The sequence below is a fragment of the Chelonia mydas genome, chromosome 11, assembly GCF_015237465.2.
Source record: "Chelonia mydas isolate rCheMyd1 chromosome 11, rCheMyd1.pri.v2, whole genome shotgun sequence".
NCBI classification, from domain to species: Eukaryota; Metazoa; Chordata; order Testudines; family Cheloniidae; genus Chelonia; species Chelonia mydas.
Window position 1 is genome coordinate 45,351,823 of NC_051251.2, and position 26,879 is coordinate 45,378,701.

General features: G+C 41.3%; 1 protein-coding gene across 4 annotated transcripts in view; it reads right to left on the reverse strand.

Moving 5' to 3' along the window:
- Positions 1-23,022, reverse strand: part of ZNF385B (zinc finger protein 385B) — a 300,973-nt gene extending 277,951 nt beyond the window's left edge. Inside the window, exon 1 of one of the 4 annotated variants that reach the window (XM_043525343.1) lies at positions 22,842-23,022. The gene's annotated coding sequence lies outside the window, so the exon portion shown is untranslated. Of the gene's footprint in view, positions 1-22,744 lie in introns of all 4 variants that reach the window. The other 3 variants (XM_043525342.1, XM_037912970.2, XM_043525350.1) reach the window with 3 other exon arrangements.
- Between the last annotated feature and the right edge of the window lie 3,857 nt (positions 23,023-26,879).

Sequence of the window (26,879 nt, forward strand, 5' to 3'; positions counted from 1 at the left end):
TCATCTATCTTTATACATCTTGCTGGCAGCAGACGGTGCAGTACGACTGCTGGCCATCATCATCTCCTAGCTACTCGGCAGAAGACAGTGCAGTAGGACTGCTGGCAGGACTGAATCACCATGAAACGAAACTTAAAAGGGTAATGACCTGGCTGAGTCACTCCCATATTTGCCCAGGCACCCCTGACCTCACCGAGGTCGGTTAAAAGAGCACCCTGGAATATGTCGACGATGGCTACCATTCATACTATACTGTCTGCTACCAAAAGACAATGAGCGGCTGCTGTGTAGCAATGCAGTACTGTGTCTGCCAACACCCAGGAGACATACGGTGATGGTGAGCTGAGCGAGCTCCATGCTTGCCGTGGTATGGCATCTGCCCAGGTAACCCAGGAAAAAAGACGTGAAATGATTGTCTGAATGTTGCTTTCACGGAGGGAGGGTAGGGGGGCCTGACAATATGTACCCAGAACCACCCGCGACAATGTTTTTGCCCCATCAGGCATTGGGATTTCTACCCAGAATTCAAATGGGCGGCGGAGACTGCAGGAACCATGGGATAGCTATCCACAGTGCAATGCTCCGGAAGTCGACGGTTGCCTCGGTGCTGTGGATGCACTCCGCCGACTAAATGCCGGATAAATGCACTAAGACCATTTGTGTGGGGATACACACAATCGACTGTATAAAAATGCTTTCTACAAAACCGACTTCTATAAATTTGACCTAATTTTGTAATGTAGACAGTGTGGTAAGTGACCCTATAACGTACACTCCAATTCCACTGCAGGCATCTGGCCAGAAACGTACATAAAGGGGCCTTGACTGAGCCTCTCACTTTGCACCCCAGCAAATTATGGGCACAAGCGGTAGCTCCTAAACATTGAGCTACCTGATTAGAGTGTACAAGCCAATACTGAGACAAATAAATTCTGGTGTGTGTCCCCAACTATTTGCCTGCAGTTTGTATGACCTTTCACTGGGACACAGTCAGCTTTATCATGCTTTTCAGTGAAGATAGTTCTTAATAAGCAGAAAAACTGAGTAGTTTCCATTAAATGTGTGGATCAAAGGAACCCAGATTAAGCAACCTCACTAAACCTTTGAGCTCATGGTGCTCAAACATAAAACTCAAGAAATAGAGGTTGATACCAGGAATGCGTAGCTCACAGGTTTGTCTTCTTGCTCATCTGAAGCCACACGAGACGTGATCAATAGTCCACCACATCATGAGCTAAACAATCTTTTTCTCCTTCTGCAGGAGAATTCAGTAATGACCACTAAAAGATTTCTGTGTGACATCAGGGTTTTACTCTCACAAGTGCATTAGAAGAATCTAAACTGTTTTCTGTATCTGAATTAGATGGTAAACTTTTAGGGACAGGATCCATGTCATCTTATATACACTTGTACAGCATCAACCAGATTGCTGATGCTCAATAAATCATAAATAACGTGAAAGAGGACTAAGAGCAAAATCTGGGTACATCTGAAGTCATAGGAATTTCGCCATGGACTTCAACAGGATGAAGCCGTTAAAAGAGTATAACATGCACATAGAACAACATAACCAAATGGGTATTTTTCCCCCCTCAAAATATTTTCCTTAGCCCTTAGTAACACCCACCTGAAGCATCTTATTTTGGCTGCCTGGCTGAATATGAATTCACCTGAGGAATGGATTTATCATATACAAAAATCACCTTCAGAGATGATAAATGATGAATTATCTGAAACTAATCCAAACCTTTTTAAACAATCCCTCATCCCCAAAGACCTACTGCCTTTTCCTGTATCAGTCTGACTGACTGCTTAGACAAGAGTTTACCAGCCCACACAGTTAGTATTCTTGGTGTTCTTAAAGCAAGTAAATAGGTGGGTGGGTGCCACCAAGTTTAAATACTTTTCCTATTGCATTCGACTTATGTGAGCTCTTTGGGGAATGGCCACATTCTTGGGTCAGCACCAGTTTTCTTGAGAAGATTTAAGAGAGAAGGCAAGCCACTCATGATCATTAAAGATCCTTCAACTTGCTTTAAATAATAATTTTTTAAAAAGCAGCAGCAAGCATTAAACCCAATGTTCTGATAGTTAACTGCATTCTGCCTAAGCGCAGTCAGGAGTTTCAAGAGGATATGGTATTTTTCTTCACTTCATACCCTACATTTAGACTTGGGAGAATAATTTTTTTTTATAATTCTAACAGATATCCATGTTTATATTTAAAGATTTTTATTATACCAATTTAAATATTCAGGAAACTATGGGAGGATCAGACAATGGGGGAGGAGGTCAGACTAATTATTTAACAATAGGAGACGCTGAGATTTAAAAAGTTAAAGCTTTGTAAAGTTAAAACTCAAATTGTCGACATCAGGTCAAAGCAAAGTAAATATCCTTAAATCAAACTAAAATTCTCAAGCAGTATTTTCCTTACTTTACCTATCTGTAAATGTTGATCATCATTGATGGAAATATTTTTTTCATTGATTTGTGTGTGTATGGTGAAATTGACATATATTGACATTACCAATAAAAATCTAATCCTTACAAAAGGCTACCTAAACTGTAATGTTTCAGTACAGTGTTAAACAGCTGCCACTTGTCACACTGAAGATGGCTGCATTCTAGTAATAAGCATCAAGATTTCTGTTTATAAAGCACATTTGAATCATCTGTGGTGAAAGGTACTAGATAAATGAATACATAACTTACATTTATCTATCAGCAGTGATAAGTACTAGTCTTATAGTTTACAAGGCATCAGTGGTTTGCTTTGTTTAAAATTCAAAGCCACAGCCATAAAGGCTGTGAATGATTTTTTAAAAACCTTTAGCACTATAATTTGAACAGTATCTTAATCCTTCCTGCACCACCAGACCTCACTTAAGGCACAAACAAGGCTACACTATCCCTGTTTGATTACACTGTTTGGTGGAAGAGTTACTTTCTTACATTTCTATAACATGAAGAGAAAAAGTTATGAGGATAGCTCATCAGCACTATTGCTCAACCCCAACCTGAGGACAAGCAGACTGCCTTTAATCTGGTCCCTGACCTATGACTTATCTGGCTTAGGAGGTCCTACCAGGAGTTATAACTGCTGCCAGTAAAAAGAAAAGGAGGACTTGTGGCACCTTAGAGACTAACAAATTTGAGCATAAGCTTTCGTGAGCTACAGCTCACTTCATTGGATGGCACTGAATTCAGCCGTATGGAGTGGAAATCTATCAACTTCATGAATTGAGCTGTAGCTCACAAAAGCTTATGTTCAAATAAATTTGTTAGTCTCTAAGGTGCCACAAGTACTCCTTTTCTTTTTGCGGATACAGCCTAATACGGCTGCTACTCTAATAACTGCTGTCAGTATAGCTCTCAGGGTCGTCCCCAGTGTGTCAAGGGAAAGATTTGAAGGGTAGTTAACCGGGGGGGGGGGGGGGGGAAAGGGGAGGGGGGGAATCAGCTGATTTTTAAAAAGAAATTCACAGACAAGAGTCACACCCCTGAGAACATTATGCTACGTTTGAAAAAACAGGGTGACAAACTGCTTACAAAGTACTGCTCCTGCTCTCACTGAAATAAGTCATAGCAAACTCCCACTGACTTCCATGGGAGCAAGATAGAGTCCTAATCAAATAAAATTAAATACAGTAGCTATGCTCACTACAGGAGTTCAGCATTATATTTCAAATTAATTCTTGAGTAAGAAAGAGTTAGGAATGAATAAGTCAGTGCCCTAAAACTCAGCATGACGTGAACTCATTTGGGAGCTACAGCTGTTGTGCTCTAGGGATTTGGATGGAAATCCATCATTATCTTACAGTTAATACTCTTTCATGGACCAATCAGTGGTCATATGGCGTTTACCAACCCTGATCGCTTAACGCACTTGAATGGCCTTTGTGCTATAATTTGTACCTCAATACAGTCAGATTACTTCTAATCTAAATGATTTGTGTCCTTTATGGGAGAGATAAACTCTAATCCCTATGTTCCTAAAACACAGTAAACCTAAACACTGCTAGTGTGGATTTTCAGTTTTTCTATTTGTACGACAGATGCATAAAATATACTAGGATAGCAAATATTTTATCTTGATTGTACCAAGACTACTTTTAGTTTTAAAGATAGTTTGAGTTTCCTCCATGGAGGGGGGAGAGGGGGGGAAAAGAGAAAAGAGTAAAAGTTTGTTCTGCAATACTCAAGAAGCCATCACAAAAAGGCAAACAAAGCAGTAACTGTCTTTTTTTAAGATAAGTAATACTTGTCTTAGACATGGTGTAAACCTATTAAGCATTAAATGGCACTGTACATTTCATAGCAAAAACCATTATTTAAAAATAAAATGGGGTGAGATGTGAAGGACATTTTTGTATTGTTTATTGAACAAATGCATGTGGTATCTGACCACAGTCCCTGGTTTCCAACAACAAAACTGCTTTAGAATGAACATGAAACATTGGGTAGATAGCTAATTCCTCATTGAAGCTTAACTGTAGAGCACAAATGAAAGACATACTTACAGAGAAACTGCACTGCAATATGAAAGTCTAATCACTACATTTAATTACACTGAACAGTAATGCATTTAGGGCTTGCGCACCCATGGAGCTATTCAGGAATAACTCTGATATGAACACACTTATTCCAGAATAAGAGTGCCTTGTATTAATCCGAACAGGAACAAGGCCCTCTTATTCCAGAATAAGAGCTTCCACACAGAGTTAATCAAGAATAGCTAGTTTGCTTTAAAATCCATACTCTACCTTAAGTCAGAAAACTTTCAAAATGTAAACATGCACACGGGTTCTAACCCTGAAAATGCATCTACATGGATGGATCTGCGAACCCCTGTAGAACCCCACTAAGTCATTGGGACTGTATGTGCAATTGCAGTCACAGGATTGGAGCCTTATATACCCAAGAGTGTGTGCTTTAGAAACACCAGAGACAAAGAACTATAATAATTTGCTAATTTAATAGCTGCCTGATGGTGACAAAGTTTAGGATGCTTGGCAACCATTTGATTGATAGAGGCTGGCAATTTTGTTCTGTTAGCTTTTGTGAGTGCACACACACACACCCAAACCCTGTTTACCATAGAGAAAGAGAGACAAATATCTAACAATTGCCCGCAAAACAGATCACCTTACGAAATACAATCAGATTACATCATAAGTACTTGGATAAAGATCTCCAAAGAAAACGCAAGGTACTGCAGGAAGTGGTGTTGGTGACTAAGGTCCTCAAATTTGCACTGACTTATTTAAATTATTACAAACTCCTGCACGGATGCTCACATTTCATTTGAAGAGTGATTATTTCAGTTTAATTTAAATCTCTCCCTAGCTGACTTAACCTGAACTGAAATAAGAGTATCCATCCTGTCAAGCTGTGCTGGCTTCACCAATAGAGCTTGTTAATGATGGTTCCCAAAAATACAATCTCAGAACTAATAAGCACATCTGTGGTATTTCCATGAATGTTGGCTGTTTTTCTGTTAGAAACATGATAGACAAAGGAGTCCAATACAGAAACAACTATAGTTCACAATGTCCTTTGGCACAGTGCACACATGAATTAGAGATCACAAAGTGCTATGAATCTTGCAAACTCTTTGAGCCCTGATGTATGTATTTATTGATATTTTGAGTGACAATTTAATGGAGTGGCCTTTACATTCTGTGAGCCCTGAAATATTTATTAATGAAGTGATGGACTTAGCAATACTAAATAAATTACCCAGAATCTTTTGAAAGTCCTGAAATGAACTCAAATGTCTATACTTGTAATCTATAAAGTTAATGCATGGGGTGTAAATAAGCTCCATGGGCACTGCTGGTATATCTTCTAAGATCAACAGCAGTAAGCACAAACTTTACTAGGTTCACAGATTGGCCCTGCAGATCTTTTAAAGGGTGGGCCACAACTTAGGTAGCAAAAGCTGTAGACTTCATATGCTCCACAGCAGCAAGACTATAGACAATGTACAAAATAGGCTATGCCTGCGTACTTTAAGAGCTCAGTAGGAAAGGCCAGCAAATCATAAATGTTTTGTAGTCAAATGCTACACCAACCTTCTACCCCCAACAAGATCTGACCCCCAGAACTTGGCGTGTGTGCAATGCTTCTGAGCTTTTGAACAAGACTATACCTTGCAGAACTTAAGCTGTACAGATGTGCACAGAACAAATGGGATACTTCTTCTCCCCCACCTTTAAACTTGCCCTCACTACTAACTACCAAAGCTAACTGTCCCCACTGTTGCACTTCGATTTCTTAAAACCTTGAGAAGTATGAATTCAGTTTATTTCTATAGTATCCCTATTTTTTTTTCCAGAAGTGTTGGCAAAGGTTTAAATTAGAAATGGAATACACTGAGGGCCAGATTCTGCTCTCAGCTACACTAGTGTAAACCCAGAATTAACTGCACCGATTCAATGAACTCTTTGGAGTTACACTGGTGTAACTGAGAACAGACTTTGGATCTCAGTAATCACCATGTTTTATATTTCATGAAGACACAAGTAGCCTGAGATTCCCAATTAACAAGTAAATATTAGGATATATTTCAGATGTAAAACAAACAGATTAAAAGGAAGGGTAAACAATTTCTTTCTACACAAAAGCAACTTAAGTTATCAAAGTGGCTGTCTGAAAACATAACAAGAGAATCCAAAATTGACAGAAGTTTTAAAAAAAAACTTGGTCAACATCAAGAAAGCTAAAATCATTAAAATACTGTTTCTCTAATGAGAATTTAAACAAATTAAGTTACAACTAGGTTTACACACTTGTGATCTGGCTGCAGCAAAATTGATTAAATTTGAGTGAAATATAAATGAAAACGCACAACTTTTCACCTTAAATTTTTGCTTTATTGAAGAACTGTATTTTTTATTTTCCAAAACAAGAAGCAGGTGAGTGACCAGGGAACATGAACAATTACAGATGACAGCAAGCTGGACCTTCCTTTCCTTGCTATAATAAATGATGACTCCATAGTTGCTGCTTCTTTCTTCTCTTCCAGTACACTAGTCACTAGCTAGAGAAAACCATTAAAAAAACTGGAGGTGTGAACACATTCTGGCTTTTCACTTCATTAAATCATATATTTCTACATAGGAGCCACAGGGCTATAAATCATATAAGACAGAATGAGAGCTAATTAAAGAGTCAGCTAGGCACATAATATTGAATTGTTATGCATCAGACTAAAATTGACAATTTTATAGAAAATATTGCAAAGTATTAAAGAAGTTTCAAGCAGATGCTTATTTTCTCCTCAGACAGAACTGCATATTAAAAAGCAGAAAGGTATGTGAAACATCAACATTCAGATTTTAATTGCACAAGACCCCATAAATTTTAGAGTTTGTTTTCTCATAACCAACCAATTCACACGCATACACCATTTGGGGCCCAGTTCTACCTTCCTTGTGTACCCTAAACTTACATGGATATCAGGTCAGTGGGAGGAGTTTGCAGTGGAAAGGAATACCTAGTTTGTCCTATACACGGCAATACAAAGCTCAGATCACATGCATCTAAGATTGGAAATGGATTAAGTTTAAATGTAACAGCCCATAACTCAATTTATTTATAGGTTTCCTTGAGAAATAATATAAAATTATTTTTAAAAATCTACGTTATTTTACCAGAGGTTTTCAAACTGAGGCGCACCTGCTTGGGAGGGCACGGAAGAATGTTTAGGGCGGGGGGGAGAGGAAGCTCAGCTGGACTCAGGGAGAGAGTGACACCTCCACCCCCAGACTCACCTCAGCGGACCTCCCAGCCTGTCTGGGCTGACCCTAGTGTTGCCACGTGTCCGGTTATAAGTCCAGTTGGCGGGGCTGGCAAGCTGCCTACATTGGCTCCACACAGCTCCCAGAAACAGCGTCATCTCCCTCTGGTTCCTATGCGGAAGAATGGCTGGGGGTAGTGGGCTCCATGTGCTGCCCCTGCCCCGAGTGCCGGCTCCACAGTTCTCATTGGCCAGGAACCACGATCAATGGGAGCTGCAGGGGCAGCACCTGCCAGCAAGCACTGTGCAGTGCCCCCGGCCGCCACCACGCCTAGGAGCTGAGGGACATGTCACCACTTCTGGTGAGCTTGTGAGGTAAGCGCCGCCTGGAGACCACTCCCCCTCCTGCACCCCTACCTGTTCAAAGTAAGTGTGGGAGGGAGGGTGGAGGAGAGCAAATGACAGAGGGAGGGGGGATGGAGTGAGCAATGGGCAGGGCCTCAGAGAAGGGGCAGGGCAAGGGTGTTCAGTTTTGTTTAATTAGAAAGTTGGCAACCCTAGTTTCCCCTCCCCTTTAGTTACAATTTTTGGTTGTGTCCCCCCAACCCAGGTTGATGAATTGGGCATGGAGGTGGCACTCCCTCCCTGAGCCCCACCACATGGGGTTGGCCTTAGCTGCCTGTGCCACCGCTTGCCTTCCCGAACGTTCCTCCACACCTCCCTAGGGGTGCACACAGTTTGAAAACCTATAGAAGCTGTTGCTAAATGAAAGGCAGAAATCTGGGGGGCCCCATGATCCTGCGTGCCCCTCCCCACACGTATCACATTTGCCTCTGTCAGATTGGGGTATGTGGTAGATGACACTTCGAAAGGGGTACACAGCTGAAAAAGTTTGAAAATCACTGCATTATATTATTGTATTTGTCCAGTGCTCTGTGATTGGGTGGCGAATGATCCTATTACATTCCAGTGGTTGGAGCTGAAAGTGCTGTGTGAATTCTGAATTTAGTGGCTTTGTATAACTAAAATCTCAACCTTAGTATTGCATTTAAATATTATTTATGTAGCAGTAGTGCCTAGGAGCCCTAATCATGGTCCAGGACCGCATTATGCTAGGTGCTTTACACAAACAGAGCAAAAAGATAATCCCCTACCCCAAAGAGGTTACAATCTAAGTAATCTGAAGTCAATTTTTCTTTGAATTTCTTTTTTATTTAAATGACCAGTTTTCATATAGCTGAGTTTACTAAAGAAATTCACCCTTGACCTACGAAGCATGAACAACTTCAGCATACCAGTAGTCTGATTTGATACCTGCAGGTAATGGTTTGGTACAGGAAGTGTACATTATTCTCAATGTTCATGCCTCTTAGGTTTCCCAGCCAAATACCTTCAGACAAGGCAAAACATATATTCCTCATCCCCGATCACCTAGGATTCACAAACTAAGTTTTAATACATCTTATTTTAAGTGATTCCTTGGGGGGTGAAAAAGCATTTAAAACATCTCAGCTAGGGAAAAATAGTTTTAATTTCATGTTTGGATGACTCAATCTATTTTATTTAAAAGCTGAAGAGTCACATTTCCACTAAAATACTTTGTATGTTCCAGAGAGAAAGCCAAGAGAGATGGGGCCTCTCTCAGAGCATCTCCTTATGTCCTATCATGGGAGGAAGTGGGGAGGCCAGGGAGTCAATACTTGTCCCTCTCCCTTCCCCCTGGAATTAGATTGCAGATCTTGCCTCTAAATCTGGAGGATCCCAAGGGATCTGCAGCCTCCTCTGCATTTGACACTACTTTTCATACAGTTTCACCACTTCTGTGTATACTCAGCAAGAAAAGCCAACAGAAAATATAAAACTAGGGAACAGACTATTTTCAAATGAATAAAAAAATCTGACATTGCTCATAAGGGAATACTTTAAAATTCCCTTTTCTTATAATTAGTCCATTCAAAAATTTGAGTTGACAGTGATCCTTTAAGTTAAACAATACAGAAACACATTCCTTTGGTATGATCCCAAGCATAAGCAATTCAACCTCAAGAGGACTTTAAACCTTTTACTTTAAGTTCTGAGGACCTGAAAAGAGAGTAATTGAAGAGAAGGGAATTTCAGGGTGCTCATCTTACACGTTGGGACAGTTAGTACAAAAGTATATACAGCCATAACTATATTGCAATGCTGCAGTGAACAATGGGTGCAGCTCGAATAATCCAAAAACCTATCAGACCCTCAAAAGAATGAGTTTTTAAAAATCTCAATTTGGGGTTTTTATTTGCCTTCTGTTTTCCAAGTCTTTAAGGTGCACTTGTGTTTTGTTCTCAAGCTTCTCTACAACCTCGAAGGCTAGAAAAATTTTAAAAAAGAGGTTGAGGGAGAAGGGAAGTAAACAAAGTAAAGCTTAGATGCTCATGAAGTAACATGAATCCAGGAGCAAGAGCTTTAAGAAAAGAAAAAAAAACCACCAAATATGCAAGAGTTGGCAACACTGCAATTGGAGAGAAAGATTGTGACTGAGAAAACAAGGGGAGTAAATACTGAAAGTTATAATATATGCAAGAGGAGAGACTAAACTGACCACAAAAACATTCAAGAAATAAGAGCAGAGAGAGAGCGTTGAGAAAAAAAAAATCTAAAAGGATGAATTAATCTGAGAGAACACACACAGAGCAAGAGACATCAATGCCGGGCCAATGTACAGCTGTGCAACTATAAGCAAGCCGCTCCCTCACCCTGCCCCAGGTAAATTTGATGCAAACGTTTTTGCATTGTTTTAGATAATTTTGCTTCTCCCCTCACTCCACAGCAGAGGTGGGCAAACTACAGCCTGCGGTACTGTCCTGCCTGGTCCTTGAGCTCCCAACCAGGGAGGCTAGCCCATGGCCCCTCTCCCGCAGCCTCAGGTCACCGTGCTGCCAGCACTCTGGGCAGCAGGGCTGCGAGCTCCTGCCGGGCAGCGCAGCAGCATGGTCCTGCTGCTCTGAGCAGCATGTTAAGGGGGCAGAGAGCACAGGGGTTGGATAAGGGGCAAAGAGTCCCGGGGGGCAGTCAGGGGACAGGGGGCGGTTGGATGGTGTGGAGGTTCTGGGGTGGGAGGTCAGGGGACAGGAAACATGGGGGGTTGGATAGGTGTGGGATCCTGGGGGGGGGGCAGTCAGGGGACAAGAAGGGGGGGGAGGTTGGATGGGTCAGAGGTTCTCCACAGTCAGAGGGCGGGAAGTGGGAGAAGGCGGATAAGGGACGGGGGCAAGGCTGTTTGGGGAGGCACAGCCTTTCCAACCCGGCCCTCCAAACAGTTTCGGAACCCCAATGTGACCCTCAGGCCAAAAAGTTTGACCACCCCTGCTCCACAGCAATTGCATTTTTTTGTGAAATTTCACATATAGAACATACCCCTTGTCCTAAACTATGAAACAGCAAGAAAAGACACTCCATGCAAAGCATTATGATGATTAATATTTGGTAATACCTAAAGTCCAAATGATCACATTTCCCACAGAATAAGACAGTGGCCGTCTTTGAAATGTCTCACGTGGGAAGGGCAGAGGAAGTGTATTATATAGGTTTGTTTTTAAAATAAAAACATACAAAAATACACACACGTTTTAAATGAACCAAAAAATGTTTTGTTGAAAGAATGAAAAATTCAGAAAGTTTTTAAATAAAATGGAAAAGTATTAATTTTGTTTTAATTTTTCACAAAAACTACGGTAACTCTGGTTATGGCAGAAAAATTTCATCCATTAAGAATGTTCTGCAGGGTTTCCTAAAAGGGAGACTCTGGATTCCTCTAATATCTGGAAATTTGTTGCACAGTCAGATCCCCTCAGCCAAGAATGCCTTGCTTCACCAGCTCCCTGCAGCATCTCAAGTGATTTCTCAGGGATTTGATCAAGCAAAGGTAGGTAAGCTTTTATAAGTGGTAGGCTGTGAAGGAGAGTTTGGGGCGGGGGGGGGGGTTAACATTTCACGGTCAGAAAATTTCTATCATTAAGTTAGAGATTCAAAACATTGGCTAAAGCAAACAAGATTTAAGACAAGTTACTACAGCTTTCTTGTTTACTCCTCTCTTTCTTCCCCCTATTTGAACTATGTGAGCAATTGTCAAGTATTTCTTATGTGACACTGATACTTGCCCTTAGCCAACAAATGCAGTTATTCCATGCAGCATTGCCTACATCGTTGACTGTGTAATCAACCTTGGACATGTTTTTGTCAATATCTGGATTTCATTGAAAAAGTCAGTGCCCCTTTCTGTGGTGTATGTTCGAGTTTCTTCACATGGTATTTCTTCAGGACTCCTCCCTGGATGAGCCTACCCCACGTGCTCTTGGGAGAGTCAGCAGAAGTCACTTAGACATGTTTTCGCTCTCCTCCAAACAGGAAACGAAGAAAGGAGACACCACCTTAGGAGAACCCAGGCCTGCCTTGCCTTTAGGGGTGACTGTTTGCCTCCCATCAGGAATAACTTGGGCACCTGCCTCCAGTATGAAACAAAGGTCCACAGCCTGCCCTGACTGGGGCTTCTAGCTTTTCTTCCCACTCAAAACTAGAACAAAACCACAAAAACCTGACCATACTGGCCTATGGAAAGCATGCATTTCATCCTTTAATATTAATTCATATACACTTTACAATAAGCATAAATTTATTCATAACATGTATAATTAGTGTATGTAGTTGTATAGCATACTTTGTAATAGTTGTATACCTATTATAGGCAAGGCTGGTAGCATTGCTAGGTTTTCCAACACTTTCCATTGTAAGACCCAGTTGCTTATTTTACCTAACTTTAACCATCTGGGCTGAAGTTCTCCTGCAGATGTCTGCCTAAGGCAGAATTTTTTTGAAAAATCTCAGCTAAAATGGGTTTACTCTTCCCAAAAACTAGCCTCGGGAGAAATACATTGTTTTCCATGTGTTAAATTCTGGCAGCATTTCTCCGAACAACTCTATTGTCTATAAGCTTTGGAGCAGACATGTGAAATTTGGCAGGGGAGTCACCCTGGTGTCAGGGTGTGTCTTTTGCCATCCCCATAAAAGCCTGCCCAAAGATGGCCAACCTGTAAGAGGGGGGGAGGGAGAAATCACAGTTCACACAGGCTCAGTAGAGACTTTCGATTGTAACAGCTAAAACCTCTGAAGATTCCAACCCTACTGAACATGCTCCAGCCTCTCGCAGCTCCTAATGCTGACCAGGTTGTGCCTGCGCCATCCCCATGGCATGAGTGAGCATGCTCCAGACTTCCCCTGTAATGCCTGCTCCCAGTTGCTTGGGGCCAAGCACAAGAACAGAGAGCAGGTCTTCTCCTACGATCTCAAGAACCCCTCTCCCAGTCAGCATGGGAGGAGGAAACCATCTGATCGGAATGCAGAGGGGACAAAAGCCCAATGGAGGGACAGAAAGGAGTTGATTGGGACAAGGAGTCTGGCGAGACCTGGGCAAGGAGGTGAAGGAATGTTGAAACTGGGAGGGGAGATTAGGACTGGAAGCCAGTGAGGACAACACTGGGATCAGACAAGGAACTTGGCAGGGGAGGGGGCAAGAGGGAGGAATTGGGAGTAGCTGTACAAGGAAACACTGACTAGGAACTAGTTGAGGGAAAATGGTGGGGAAGAGAGGCAGATCTGACAAAGAGCTGGAGAACAAAGAGGAGCTGGTGCTGGCTGGGCAAAGAGATGGGGACTAGGAGCCAGGGAGGAGAAAAAACTGAGATAAGGAGTCAAAAACGTATGTGGGGGATGAGGGGCGGGGAGAACTGAGACTGAATAAAGAGCCTGGGAAGTGAGACTAGGCCTGAGAGCCAGTATTAGGGAGAGCATTAAAATCAGATGAGGAGCCAGGAGCAGAGAAACAGACTAGATGGGCAAGTAGACTGGGCTGAGAAACCTGAGGTATGGAGACTTGGACTGGGTAGGCAAGGAGAACAGGACTGGGTCAATGAGCCAGGGATAGAGACAGGACTGGGACAGATTGGAGGTGATGAGGCAGAAGGGATCAATGGGCAGAAGAGTGTGCCCACTAAAGAACAGATTCCCCTCCACAGCCTGGAATGGAACCCAAGATTCCTGATTCTCACTATTCCTCTGCTGTCAGCAAATATCTGGGAAACTCACTGCCACAATGCAATGATCCCCTAGTGCTGGTTCACATAGCAGTAATAGGTTGTCTTCATCTATCAACTACTCAGTGAGCTCAAGTGGCAAAGGACTGTGTGGTGGATCTAAAGGTTCCAACCCTGCTGATGAACCATGTGGATGTCAATATGATGCCTCATGATGGAAATATTTTTTCCCCAATTTGTTTTTTCAAAAAGCAAGGAAATTACATATAAAAATAATACACATTAAAAGATTATTAAGGTTCTGAAGTCAAGTACTCAGAAGTTAGTAAATACCAGAATTAAGGTTGCCTATGCAACTTTAATTCAGCCCCCATGTGTATATGTATTATGATAATCTTGACTACATGATCACATTCTTTTCCACAGAACCTCAGAATAATTCAGTGCACAAGATGGTCCTGCTCTAGAAATGAATCAGGGCTGTGTAGTGAAGAAGGCCATTGTCTGTAGGATCCCTGGCTTCTTTTCTACAGAAGTTGGAAAATGTGTATGTGTGGGGATTGGACCCTGACTTCTAGATCTAAAGGCATCAGCCTGTAACAAACAAAAGAGGGGATTCCAGGGGGGGAAAAAAGGAGGATGGTCTCACTGTTAAAGCAGGTGAATGTTGCCCTGGAGTATTGTATTTCATCTCTGCCTCTTTCACAGAGTTTCTACTTGATCCTAGGAAAATCACTTAAACCAATTAACTTTCCACAGGTGGCCAATAATTTTATGTTCCTCATTTTTTGGGCACCCAACTTGAAACTCTGAGGTCTTATTTGCAGAAATGCTGAGCACTCACAGCTACAACTGTAGGCAATGGGAGTTGTGCTTTAAAACATATCAAGTACACTGAATACATTAGATCATAAGTGTTCCAAATTGGGCACTCAATCAGCGGAAACTTTTGACCTCTCTCCAAGCCTCAGCTCCCTATCTGTAAAATGGGAGTACTGCCACCCCCTCACCTCACAGGGGAATTGTGAAAAAAATTCATTGTTTATGAACAACTCAGATACTATAGTGATGAGCCCATGAGGAAAATTAAAATTTCTGTCTTCAGATCAGGGTTTGAATAGCATGTAGTAATTAAAGCTACATGATGGACAATGAGAATAAGACAGAAAATTGAATAGCTGCTTATTTAAGTAATACCATCCATCCTGTGAATGAGGCAGGGGTCCTGTGGGAAATATAGTATTTGATCATGTAATTTAAGACTAATCATAATGCATATGCTCAAGGGGGTTGTAATAAGGCTGTGCATAGGAAACCTGAACGCTGGCATTTCTTAACTTTTTAATGCTTGACTTTGCAACCTTAATACTGTTCTTTAATTTGTGTGTGTGTGTGTAATATGGGTTTCAGTTTAAGTTTTTTTCCTTATTAATAAAAGCTAAAACCTTAAACCAGATATTGACACCGTATAGGTCCCGAGGTCCACCCAGGTGCAGCTAGTTACAGGATTGGGGCTTAAAATAATAGGCTGTATTTTTAGAAACAAACAAAAGTGGAGTTATATGCAGGATTTTTTCAAATGTTTAAAAAAAACAAACAACCTTTAATATGGAGTTCATAAAGTTAGTAGTATTCAATCATTTTAGCTTAACTTGAAAATTTACCGAATCATTTACACATGCCTTTATGTATAAATCAAACCTGATTCAAGGATTCATGGTCATATTAGTAGGTGGCTGGAAAGAAAAAGAGGATACAAAAAACACTGGAAACTACTTCTGCATGAGCATTTCCATTATAAAACCCTATTTGGAGGTCCTTACTCTGCCCTTGGAAGTATTCAACAGGACTGAGTAAAGACTGCAGAGGAGGAAGTGTTTACAAAGTTTCTCAACAACACACATTTTGTCCTGAATAAATGGAGCAAACACACTCAATTTCTCACTCTCCCTTCCCTTGCCTCTGAAACCTGACAAAAATATATATTATTCAAAAAACAATTTGCTCTAATTTAAAAGTAGCGAAACACTTATGTTCTAAGATTTTTTGAGTAAGTGGAGTAATGAGGGCTGCTATTTTGCATGTGCAATAAAAAAACTCAGTAAAAACGTCATAAGGGTTTCTCTTTTTTAGCATGCAGATTCCATGTATATGCTCAATAGAGGCACTAACACTGTCTATCACATGAATGAACCTTAAAACTAACTAATTTTTGGAATTACATCATAAATTGTAATGGTTCCAAGGAGATCTGGAAGTCTATTGTGTTCAGAACATATGTACTAATAAGCATCCAATTAGAACTTGACGCCATGAACTACTAAGTAAAGTCCCCTTAACATATCTTTAACCTTTGGAAATCTGCACAAACAGATAAAGAAATATGGCCTGCAGCCATAACAGCTTGTTCTATAAGCCAATTAGATCTCACAAGCTTAGTAGGGTTGAGTGGTGTTAAGGATTCAGTTCTGAACCAATGCTACAACCAATAAACCAATCAATAAGCAGTCAGCAGGGCATTAAGAGACACCAATTCTGGAGGTGCCGCCTTTGGCTGTGATAAAACCAAGACCCAGAACACTTGTGATCATTAAAAAATACCATGGCATTTTTCAAAAGAAAAGAAGTTTTAATACTAATGTCTAAATCAAACTTCAATTCAACTAACTATATTCTATCTGAGCTTCCCCTACGATTGCAATTATATACAGTATTCTTCCCTGTCTGTTCTGAACCATGTTGTAGTCTTGCTCTGTCACCAGAGCGGTCCTCAACACTGGCTATTTAATGCTCTCAACCCACCAACCTCCCATTAGGTAGGTAGGTATTAGCCCTATTTTACTGGTAAAACAAAGCTGACTAATGCAGAATGAGATGCCAAATAATTCAGGAAAAAAGTGTGTGGATGCAAAGCAATTTAATATAAAATAACTACAGTTGATCTGAAAAAAAACAAACATTCCCATGTAGACAATCCAAAAGGCAGAAAGGTCACCACCAAATACATATTTCAGCATTTAAACAGCCACCTGATTTCCTGAGGTGCTGAGTACCTGCAGCTCCCACTGACTCAGTGCAGCCAGCTGACAGCTTGCCTTAGGACAAGCAGGAAAAGACTGGGAAGTAATATTCTCTACAGCTGGAAATTGGTCTGTGCTTCCCACCCAAACTCAAGAGACCAAACTGCCAAAGGCTTTGTGGGTCCCTAAAGCCACCCCTTGGAGGGTGTGGACTATGAACTCCTCAAGATATCTGAGAAAATAGATCACTGAACTTTCAACCATTGCCATCAGTTTACATCATCAAGAATATCTTCACCAGCAGAAGGGCTGGAAACTTGGGTCAAAATGTAGTTATTTAAATATGGTATCAAAGGAAGTGATTTGATTGTCAAAAGTTCTGAGCACCTACAGCTCCCACTGACTGAAAGATAATAACATTCCACCGTTACCTAAATACCTAAATTTGGAAGTAGGACCCTAACTAAGATTTGTACGTTTTTGACATTACTGTAATAAAGAAAGCTGAGATAATTCTTTACAGTCAGTTTTCCAAAATCTGGAAGCATATGGAAGGTTGTGGGCCCCCAAAACCAGCAGTCTAGCTATTGTTCTAGAAGTACTGCGTTCCACCATACATGTGGTGAAACTCCAGCTGGGTAAAATTAACTCTCCAAAGAGGATGGTGAAACTCAGTTACTGCCAGTAAAATGCTAGGAGAATACTGAGTTGAAAGATACTAAAGGCAAAGTATTTTTATAAACATATGCATGTACACAAAGATTGTCCTCCAATCTATTTGACTGCAAGTCCAAAAAAGCCAACATTTTAAGTGTTAATACAGTAATCAGACCAAAGGAAATGTACCATAAATTTTTGCTGTTTCAACAAATAAAAGTAGTATTATTTCACTTTAAAACATTAGCTAAAATATCAGTTTATTTCAGTCAACGTAATACTGTCCAATGAACAAAGGATCAAAAGAATATTGGACAGTTGTAGTGTATCTGGCAGATTATTAATAATACTTACCTTTTATAAAACCTGCCTGTCAATTAAACAATAATGTGGTAAATTACCAGTAATGGTAAGTGAAGATTTGAACTCCACTGATTTACTTAGATTAGCTCACCAGGCTTCTGTTTCTACAAACCTCAGCAGCTCAGGTTCTCTAATGCATTTTTAACATGTCAATTAATACGTTGTTTATAGAAGGTGATGTCAGTTTCAGTTAATACACTAGAAATATCACAGTTCTGTGCAGAATGTGTAACATCTGTGTTAAGACTGTATGTTATTACATTTTAGAGATTAAAAAGAATTATAGCAGAAAATCTGATGAGAAAGCTCATCTAAAAGGGCAATATGCAATAAAATTACAAAATTAATGGGCATGTTTAATCAATCTTTGACAAAATATGTTAGACAATGAAACATGATGCATTGCAGGGCACAGAAATAAGGTGTTTTCTGTGAACAGAGCAAGACCATTAAAACTTCCTAACATTAAGAAGCCTACAAAATTGACTGAATATTTTGTGATCACGTAAATTGCTTAAATAATGTCAGCATTGTTGCTAAATAAGCATCAGGTATACTTTACTACAACACATCCCTGCATTGTAATGTTAACCATTATTTCTTAAGCACTTTCAGTAGTCAGAAAAGATACAGTGTAGCTATATGATTCAGTTGTGTCTTTATAATTTAGATTAGAAAGCATACTTTACACAATAATTTGCTACATATACTGTAATGAAAATATCTTTTATATTAAGGCTTTTAAAACAAATTAATTAACAGGAAATAAATGGATCTTTCTCGAGAATCCAAATACTGAGGACATTATTTTGAAAGGAATTTCTTTGTTTTGATACTGCTAAATATTTACCATAATGTTTTAAAAACAGAAACAAATTCATATCAAGAACCTATTACAGGTAGCTAACAGGCTTGTTTGAACAGCAAAAAAATATCAACAAAATATTCCACCGTTCAAGAGAATCTCTGTACATTTTACATTTGCACACAAAATAAAAACAGAAAATGGTGTCATTTGGCAAATATTTGATTTACATTCACAAGTTTAAGTAAGCAAAGTCTGTGATCAAAACCTATTTGCGTGTACAGCTGGTGGGAATACTAGCTTTATGACTGCACACAAGAACAAATGTATTATAATTCTTTCAACCCTCTGTGCATTCCGACAGCATGCTGAGAACATTAACTCAATAGTCATGGGTTCAACTGAAGAATCATAGGTATAATAAATCATAGGTTATTATAAATTTAATATTTTTCTATTAAAATATCTACTGCCACTAGCTTTCTGCATGACTTGTGTCAAGTAAAATAGGTATAATACTCATAGTATTGTTATGGGTAAATTATTGTTTAAATGCTTTGATAGACTCTTCAATCAAGTGCAAAGTATTTGTTTCCATTTTGTAGCTTTCTCCACGGTTAGTTCAAAAACCTATATATTTAAAGAAAAACCCACCGTTGTATCAAAAGTATTACAAAGGTAATTAATAAAGAGCAGAAGTTTAACACTCAAGCTACTCAGACTGTGAAGCCATCTTTTTCATCTGAAGAAGTAAAGATGACCTGATCTTTGCAACTTGACTTCAGTATATCAGGAAGGACAACCTTCCAGAGAACTATACCCAGTTACATCCTGGCACAGACTGACAAGTTCTTCAGGATTCAGAGCTCCATTCCAATGGACTATATGTTAAGTAATAAGAATGTCTTTATTTCATAAGTCCTCCAACTCTAAGGACAACCAGGCTGTAACTCCAGTCCTCGAACCACTGGTAGTCCACGGCACTGCTTCTCTTACAATGGCCTGACAGATGTCAGACTTCATGCAGTGACACTCGCTCCTAACTGTAGCCCAGTCTTGGACTGAGGATTTCAAAAGGCGTTAAACCCAAAACAGATTAAACTCACTAAAACAAGCTCCTCTGTGTGGCTGCTTCATGACTGCAGTCCCTATCTTTGGTAGAAATTCAGCGGAGATCAAATTTGAAGACACTGCCAAAATATGAGAGGTAACAAACAGAACAGCACAAAATTAAAGGGAGAAAGCCCCTTGAAAAGATCAAAACATTGGGGCCTGCAGTCAGTAAGGGGAGAGTCTCTACTAGCGCATGTCCCTCCATCTGGGAGAGTAAGTATAGCACAGATGCAACAACAGGGCAGAATCAAGCAGCTACTACCATCACATTACAGTTTGTCGTCATCTTGTCTCATTAATACTATCCTATTTCTATTACCTGGTTGAATGGAAAAGTATCATTTGCCACAGAAAGATGTGGGGAAAGGATTAGGAAATACAATTTGGAGGTAGTCCACAAAAGGACATTTATATTAAGTGGACCACGATATGCAAGAAGTTAAAACAAGCAACAGTAGAGTGAAGTTGATAATATGTATCACAACTTCAGAATCCTGCAGACATCAATCAAGCTAACAACTATCCTATAATCTCACTCCGCAGCTGTTTGGCAAAGTAATGAGCTTTATGTACTGGAGCTATTTGGGGGAAGGAATCACACAAAACACAAAGACAACTGGACATTGGGCAGATAGTCAGAAATCCTCCTCACCCCCTGCATAACCTCCTTCCCTTCCCTCAGTAGCCAACAGACTTGGTGGGGGGAAGAACAGCAAAAACATTGCTCTTTGGAAAGGGAAAGGGAGTGTAACAGACATCCAGAAGACTGAAGGAGGGAGGGATAGCATAGCAGACACCCCCTACTCCAACAGCCCTGCGGTATGAAAGAAAGAGAGAGCACTTTTTCTACCTTTCATCAGCCAAACAGTTGAGATAGGGAAGAGCTATCACCACATACTCACTAGATAGAGACTGCCTCAAAAGGCAGAAACTTCAAGCAGGGATCTAGGGACAGCACCCTTTATCTTCCAAGCAAAGTGGATTTCTCACCAGGGTGCTGCCCTTACTTCTCACTATAATTGCCACAGGGACATCAATGGACCACTTAACAGAGAGAGTGGTCCACACACCTCTCTGATGGTTAAAGTTTCTTTGTCAACCATTAATTTTAAATAAGAGCTAGATCACTTTTTCATACTGTTATACAATCAGGTACTAAAACATGTATGTTCTTTTTAATGTTAGATCACTTATTTTGATCCATCTTTTGCTATTTGTAGAAATAAACCATTGATGCAGCATCAAAAAGAATTAGGAATAAAACATCTATTCGCTTTATCAGTAGGTACATACATTTCTAAATTCATCCAGTAGTTATTTTTAAAGAACTTCCTCACTAAATATCACTAGTATATTACCAGAATAAGACTCATCACACTAGGCAGTTTCCACCTCCCAACTTGTAATACAGTAAGTAGCTGTAACGGTTAGTTTTGAAGTTCTTTTATACATTTTGACTGGTCCCACATTTTTAAAGTACAATATTCTTTAACACAAACTAGCCATTCTATTGAAGCTTGATATTCAAGTGCTAAGAGCTTGCAGGTTCAAGAAGCATTTCGCTGGTGTGACAGTAAACAAGATTTCTTTTCCCAAAAATGCGAGAAGTCAGAACCCACACTTTTCATGTTCCTCAGACACTGATGCACAGAGTAACTACTGTTACACGTATACACATGCAAAGTTACATATAGACAGGAATGCCTCAAAGAAACAGTTTTCAAGTATAAAAAAATTATTTAAAGCTAATATCAATATATGTGCTGCCAAAACATATACGTACACACTTAGTAATAAATTTTCAATGCAAGTACTAGACTTGGGGCTGGTGGCCTTATATTCTTAATTTTCGAAGTTTATGCTCATGATTTTCAGCTGGCGTGGGGTGGGGTGTAGAAATAGCTAACCATCACAAAGGCAAGCTTTTAAAACTAAGAACGTAAGACTCTCCAAGACCCAAAAATCTAGCATTTTGCATTGAAAACTGATTGTTAAGCATACCTAAGGTATTCGGAGCCTTGTCCCCAAATAACTTACAGTGCCAGGCACTTACTCCTAAGCTATGCAATTAGATCATCAAGGATGATTCCTTAAAGTAGGTTAATGCCTCTTTTGTTGGGGGAAATTCACCTTTCCAAAAGCTTATAAAGATCTATAAAGAGAGCCAGGCTGTGCTAGTGTAACTATAACTATAACGAACTCCTACTCAAAACGCAGGAAAAACAGAACTAATCTTAAAGCAAAGCAAAAAAGACTCCGCATATCTTTTAGAGAAAAGAAACATTGCGATGCAAACCTTATTCATCATGACTCAAGAGACTGACCTAGTTACAGAAATGGGTTATACTTTCTAGCAGTAAATTAGTGGCTGCAGCATAAAATGAAAACCCCCAGCACACGGGGAAGGAAACTGGATACCGCACATGGGAAGCCCAGTATAAACCCGTTAAAAGGCGCCGGTAGGGATACACAATACGGCCCTATACCCTGAGTTCACCGGAGACGCTTTTAAGCTGCGGTAGGGACCGCGGCCAAGGACACGGGCAGCCCGGCCGCCCGGCGCTGGGGCACCCGAGCCCCTGGCCCCCGCGGCCGGACAGGCGGCAGCGCTGCGAGCGAGACACGCACCGGCTCTGTCCCCGCGAGCTGCCGGGAACCTGCCCAGCGAGTCCCGCTGCCTCCGCGCCTCAGCCCCCGGGGGCGCTCGCCCTCCCCCCGGCGCACCCCGTCCGCCCAGCCCTGCTCCGCCACGGGCACGGGGCGGCGAGCGAGCCGCTGCCCCGGCGGGGGCGGCAGGCAGGGGGCGGAAGCGGCGCTGCCCCCGTCGCCCGGCACAGCCCCGGGGGCACGGCCAGCTCTGGCCCCGGCCCGCCCTGCAGGGCGCTCCCGCGGCTGGCCCCCGGGGCAGACCCGCCCCAGCCGCCAGTCCCAACGGCCCCTGCCCCGCCCCGCCGAGGCACCGCTCCCCTCGTACCCTGCCCGGGCGCCGGGCTCCAGCGCCTCCGGCGCGCGGGGATGGCAGGCGCGCGGGGCTCAGCCGCCGCCACTATCAGGCAGCGCGTCCCACTTACTCCGCGCTGGAGCCGCTACAGGCGGCCGCCGGGCGCATGCGTCGAGGCTGGCCCGGAGCCACCCCACCGCCCAGGTGAGAGGGGCGTGGGCGCGCGAGCGGCAGGTGAATGGGCGCGTGCCGGCGGGGCGCAGGGGAACCCCGCGCGGGAGCGCGGTGAAACAGCGCGCTTGGGCATGCACGCGGGCGGGCGCGCCCCACTTCTGTGTGACCTACATATAGAGGGGGTGTGGCTGCACCATTCCGTCGTGTGCACACACGTGTGGCTTCCCGGTCATGTGGACGCGCGCCTGAGTGCGTATGTAGGTGTTTGCAGCGGGTTTATACTTGTGCATGTGTGGCCACTGGCTCACGCCCTGCCAGAACACTTCCTGCAGTAGTTAGTGGGGAAAGCTTCATCCATCAAGTTTTTCTACAGTGCACGCATTTTTGTTTGTGGCCTTTAAAGACAACCTTCCGAAGGTAAAGGAGCTGCGGTGCTTCCCTGTGTCCAAACTCACAGCTTTAAGGGTTCTGGGGCTGTAGGTAACTTTCCCAAGTACCAGGATTAAATTGGCAGGAGTGATCAGTTTCATTGCTGTATTTAGAGCCCTGTAGAACTGAAACCGGTAAGAATCACGATAGTTTTGCTCAGGGGAGGCAGATGCAGCTGTTCACAGAAACAGAGGAGGATGACCAGAAAGATAGCTGGTAGGAGACTCTTATAGTCAGGGTGAAATTAAGACAATCAGGTACCCAGAAAAACTGCAGGTAGACTCTCTTTGGCCTTCCCCACATTTCCTGACAAGAAGTTTCAGACTTAAAATGAATAGGGCAATTCACATATCTAGTAACATTTGTTTCAGACTGTCTGCAAATTCAGGTAGGCATCAGGCACAGGTAGATAACATTTTCAAGCTTTTCTTTGCATGCATGAAGGCTAGAACATTTTTTGTTAAAAAAAAAACAACTGAGATTCTGTTCTCCTCAGGTGACTCCAGCAGCTGTAGTCTTAGGTGCAGCCCTCATGCCTAGTCTAGATTGGCCCAGGGTAGAGTTGTTGAGATCCTCTGTTTTGCCCAGTAGCAGGGCAGAATAGAAGACATGTCTCCTCTCCACCCCTACCTTTGCCTAAACCAGAGAGCTTTGGGGTGGGGAAAAAAGGCTCTTTATCCCATATATTTGGCTATTTCAGCAGGAATAGGAAGATACCTGTCAATTGGGAGGTTGATATGAAAAATGGAGCCCTTCATGAAGGAACAGGGAGCATAGCCTTGTAGGAATCCCAGCAATTCAGAGGTAGAGGAGGGTGGGCTTCTCACCCAGGCATTACCCCAGTGCTTTGCAGGTGGGCCTCCTTAGTCTTTCCTACCAGATTCCAGCTATGATGTAGTATTCTATCTCATAAACTGTACAAGTGCAGAGAGAAAAAGAGAGTGTGTGGTTTGCACATATATGGGTTTAAATTCTTTCCCTCCCTAGCTCTGGTAAGAGTAATTGGGGAATTTATACAGATCAGCCTCAGTTACATACACGCAAAGCAAGAGGCACTCAAATGGATTAGTTTTGCAGTGTCTCAGTCCTCCATTGCAAAACCAAGATACTGCTGTAAAACTAATCCAAAAAGAATGAGTGAGTGGCTGGTCTGCCAAAGTATCCAAAAACATCCATGGTAATGGCAAAGAGTTTCAAAAGGTACAGCAAAGTGGCCCACATCCAAGACAAATGATGGAGCAGATGCTTCAGAGATTACTCAAACAGAAAGAGAGGAAAATCTATGTAGGAAATAATCTATTGCAGTATATTTTTTTCCTTTGGCAAATTTAGAGGTTACAGACCATGGTGCCTAGCATCAATGTTTTTTGGTGTAGCTGGCATGAATTCCCATGCCAAAAGCACCAGAACTGTGTGTCAGAAATAAAAGAACTTTGAAGAAGACATGCAGAAATACCATATTTCTTTTTCCCCCCCACGTTCCACTTTCAGGTTGTTGGAGGGTTTTTTTTTATTACATTAGGTGTTCAGGAGCTCACTAGTTTCTGGCTTTAGAAAACTACCTGTGAATTGTGCAGAATAACAAGGTTCTCTATGCAAATGGTATTAAAGCAAAAGTGGATGACAGTGGATCTCAGAAAACAGCAATTTTACATGTGCTTCATACAAAAGTCAGGGTGTTATAAATGACACCAAAGTGTTAGAGTCTGAATACAAATTAAAGAACAAATATTTAGGCTACCTGCCTTCTAGAGGATGTGATTTTAAATGATGGAGGAAGCACTACAATGCTGAATCCATTTGTTTGCTACTCAGCAGAAAAGAAAAACAATTTAACACTGATTGGATAACACCTCACCATACTTCAATCTGAGCTCTTGGAAAATTGTAATTCTAGTTCTACTCAATAAAATCAAGGATTGCATCATACCTTGTTTACAGCTCATTTTGTTAGAAGATGTTTGACAGGCTCACTTACGGTTTATGGCAGGTGATTTTCAAAGTTTGGACTAATCTTCCCTTTAAGTATGGAGTCTAAAGTCACTTCCTCTTCAAAGTCTTAACAAACCACAAAGTCCCATCTAAATAGTTTGGACAACTAAAGAATCACTGTGTTTTTTGAAAGAAAATCTGTATTCTACAGAGAGGAAGGGAGAAGTGGTATAAATGAGGACACAATTTCCTCAGAATGTCTGGTCTCAGCTCCCTCTTTATCTGCCCTGGGGGATTAGATGTCACAGTAGTAAAAATCCCAGAACCTGCTCTACAGGACTGCTTCCACTGTTGAAACTTCAACAATTCTAGACAAATGATGAGGAAAATGCTAGTGTAGAGAATATCTTCAGTACTTCCCCATACAAAAGAGAAGAGCTGATCTGATGGCAGAATGCTGGACAAATCAGAATTAGAATTGATTCTCTTGAAAAAGAAGCATTCCACACGGTGCCAGACTAATTTTATGTTGGAAATGTCTAAGGCTTGGACATTTGAGGGTCTTTCACCTTAAACCAAATTAATTAAAGTCACTAATTTCACCAATAGCTCTTTTAGTGGCAAAGATTTACTGACATCCAGAACAGCAGCTTCGAAACTGTGATTCACAGATCTTCCATGGTCTTTGGTGGTCTACGGAGGGCTGGCTTTCTCTTAATTTCCATATGCTAAATTACGTTAAAAGGAGCTAAAATCCATTATATACTTTCTTAACATTACTTTTCCATGTAAGTAATTGTTGTATGTGTCATAGGGCTGTTATTCAATCTCCAAACTGATGATAGATGTTCCACAATAACCAGGAATGGGAGGGGAAGTAGTTCATGAGATATTCTCTCTATTTGAGAACATCTGGTCTGGAATGTTGTGACAGTCTTCAGAACAAATATATCTGTGTTTTACAGAATCACCAATCACCTTTCATAAAATGACAATTCAATGGATGGTAACCATTAACCTACTATAGAGAGATGTCATGGCAAGTAGATAAATGCGTATGATTCTGAATAGCTCACATGCATTATACAGGTGAAATAAAAACTCAAAACCATTTCCTAGATCTGTCTTAAAAAGAGCTGCTCCCATCTTAGATGCTAATTTAGTCACTTAATCCATAATTTAGAGTTTCTTGATAAAGCATTCCCTTTGAATCCTCTCACCTTGTAACTCACCTGCCTATAAATCCTTGGGTCCACCTTCTTACTGAGATACTATTCTCCAAAACATCTTGCAGATCAACTCAAGAAACAAAAATATCACTGACTAACCCAAGGATTTAGAAAAAACTCGAGGTAGGTAGGAAACCTTAATTAAACTGTCCAAGAGTAGCAGCTCACATCACATTTGAACTAGTTGTGCTGTGGCTGCAGTCACCATTGATGATTGCCTGATTCAAAGCCATTTTTAGGAGTTCACACATAGTCTATCCTGTCTTTCCAACCTGGAAGGATGTATCCATGATCTTTATTTTTGGGTCAGGTCTTCAGCTGGAAAAAAAAATCAATGTAAATTCTGACTAAGACACTGTGCTACCATGAGCTATCCCTGACCTTGTGTCTGGGTGTTCACACCT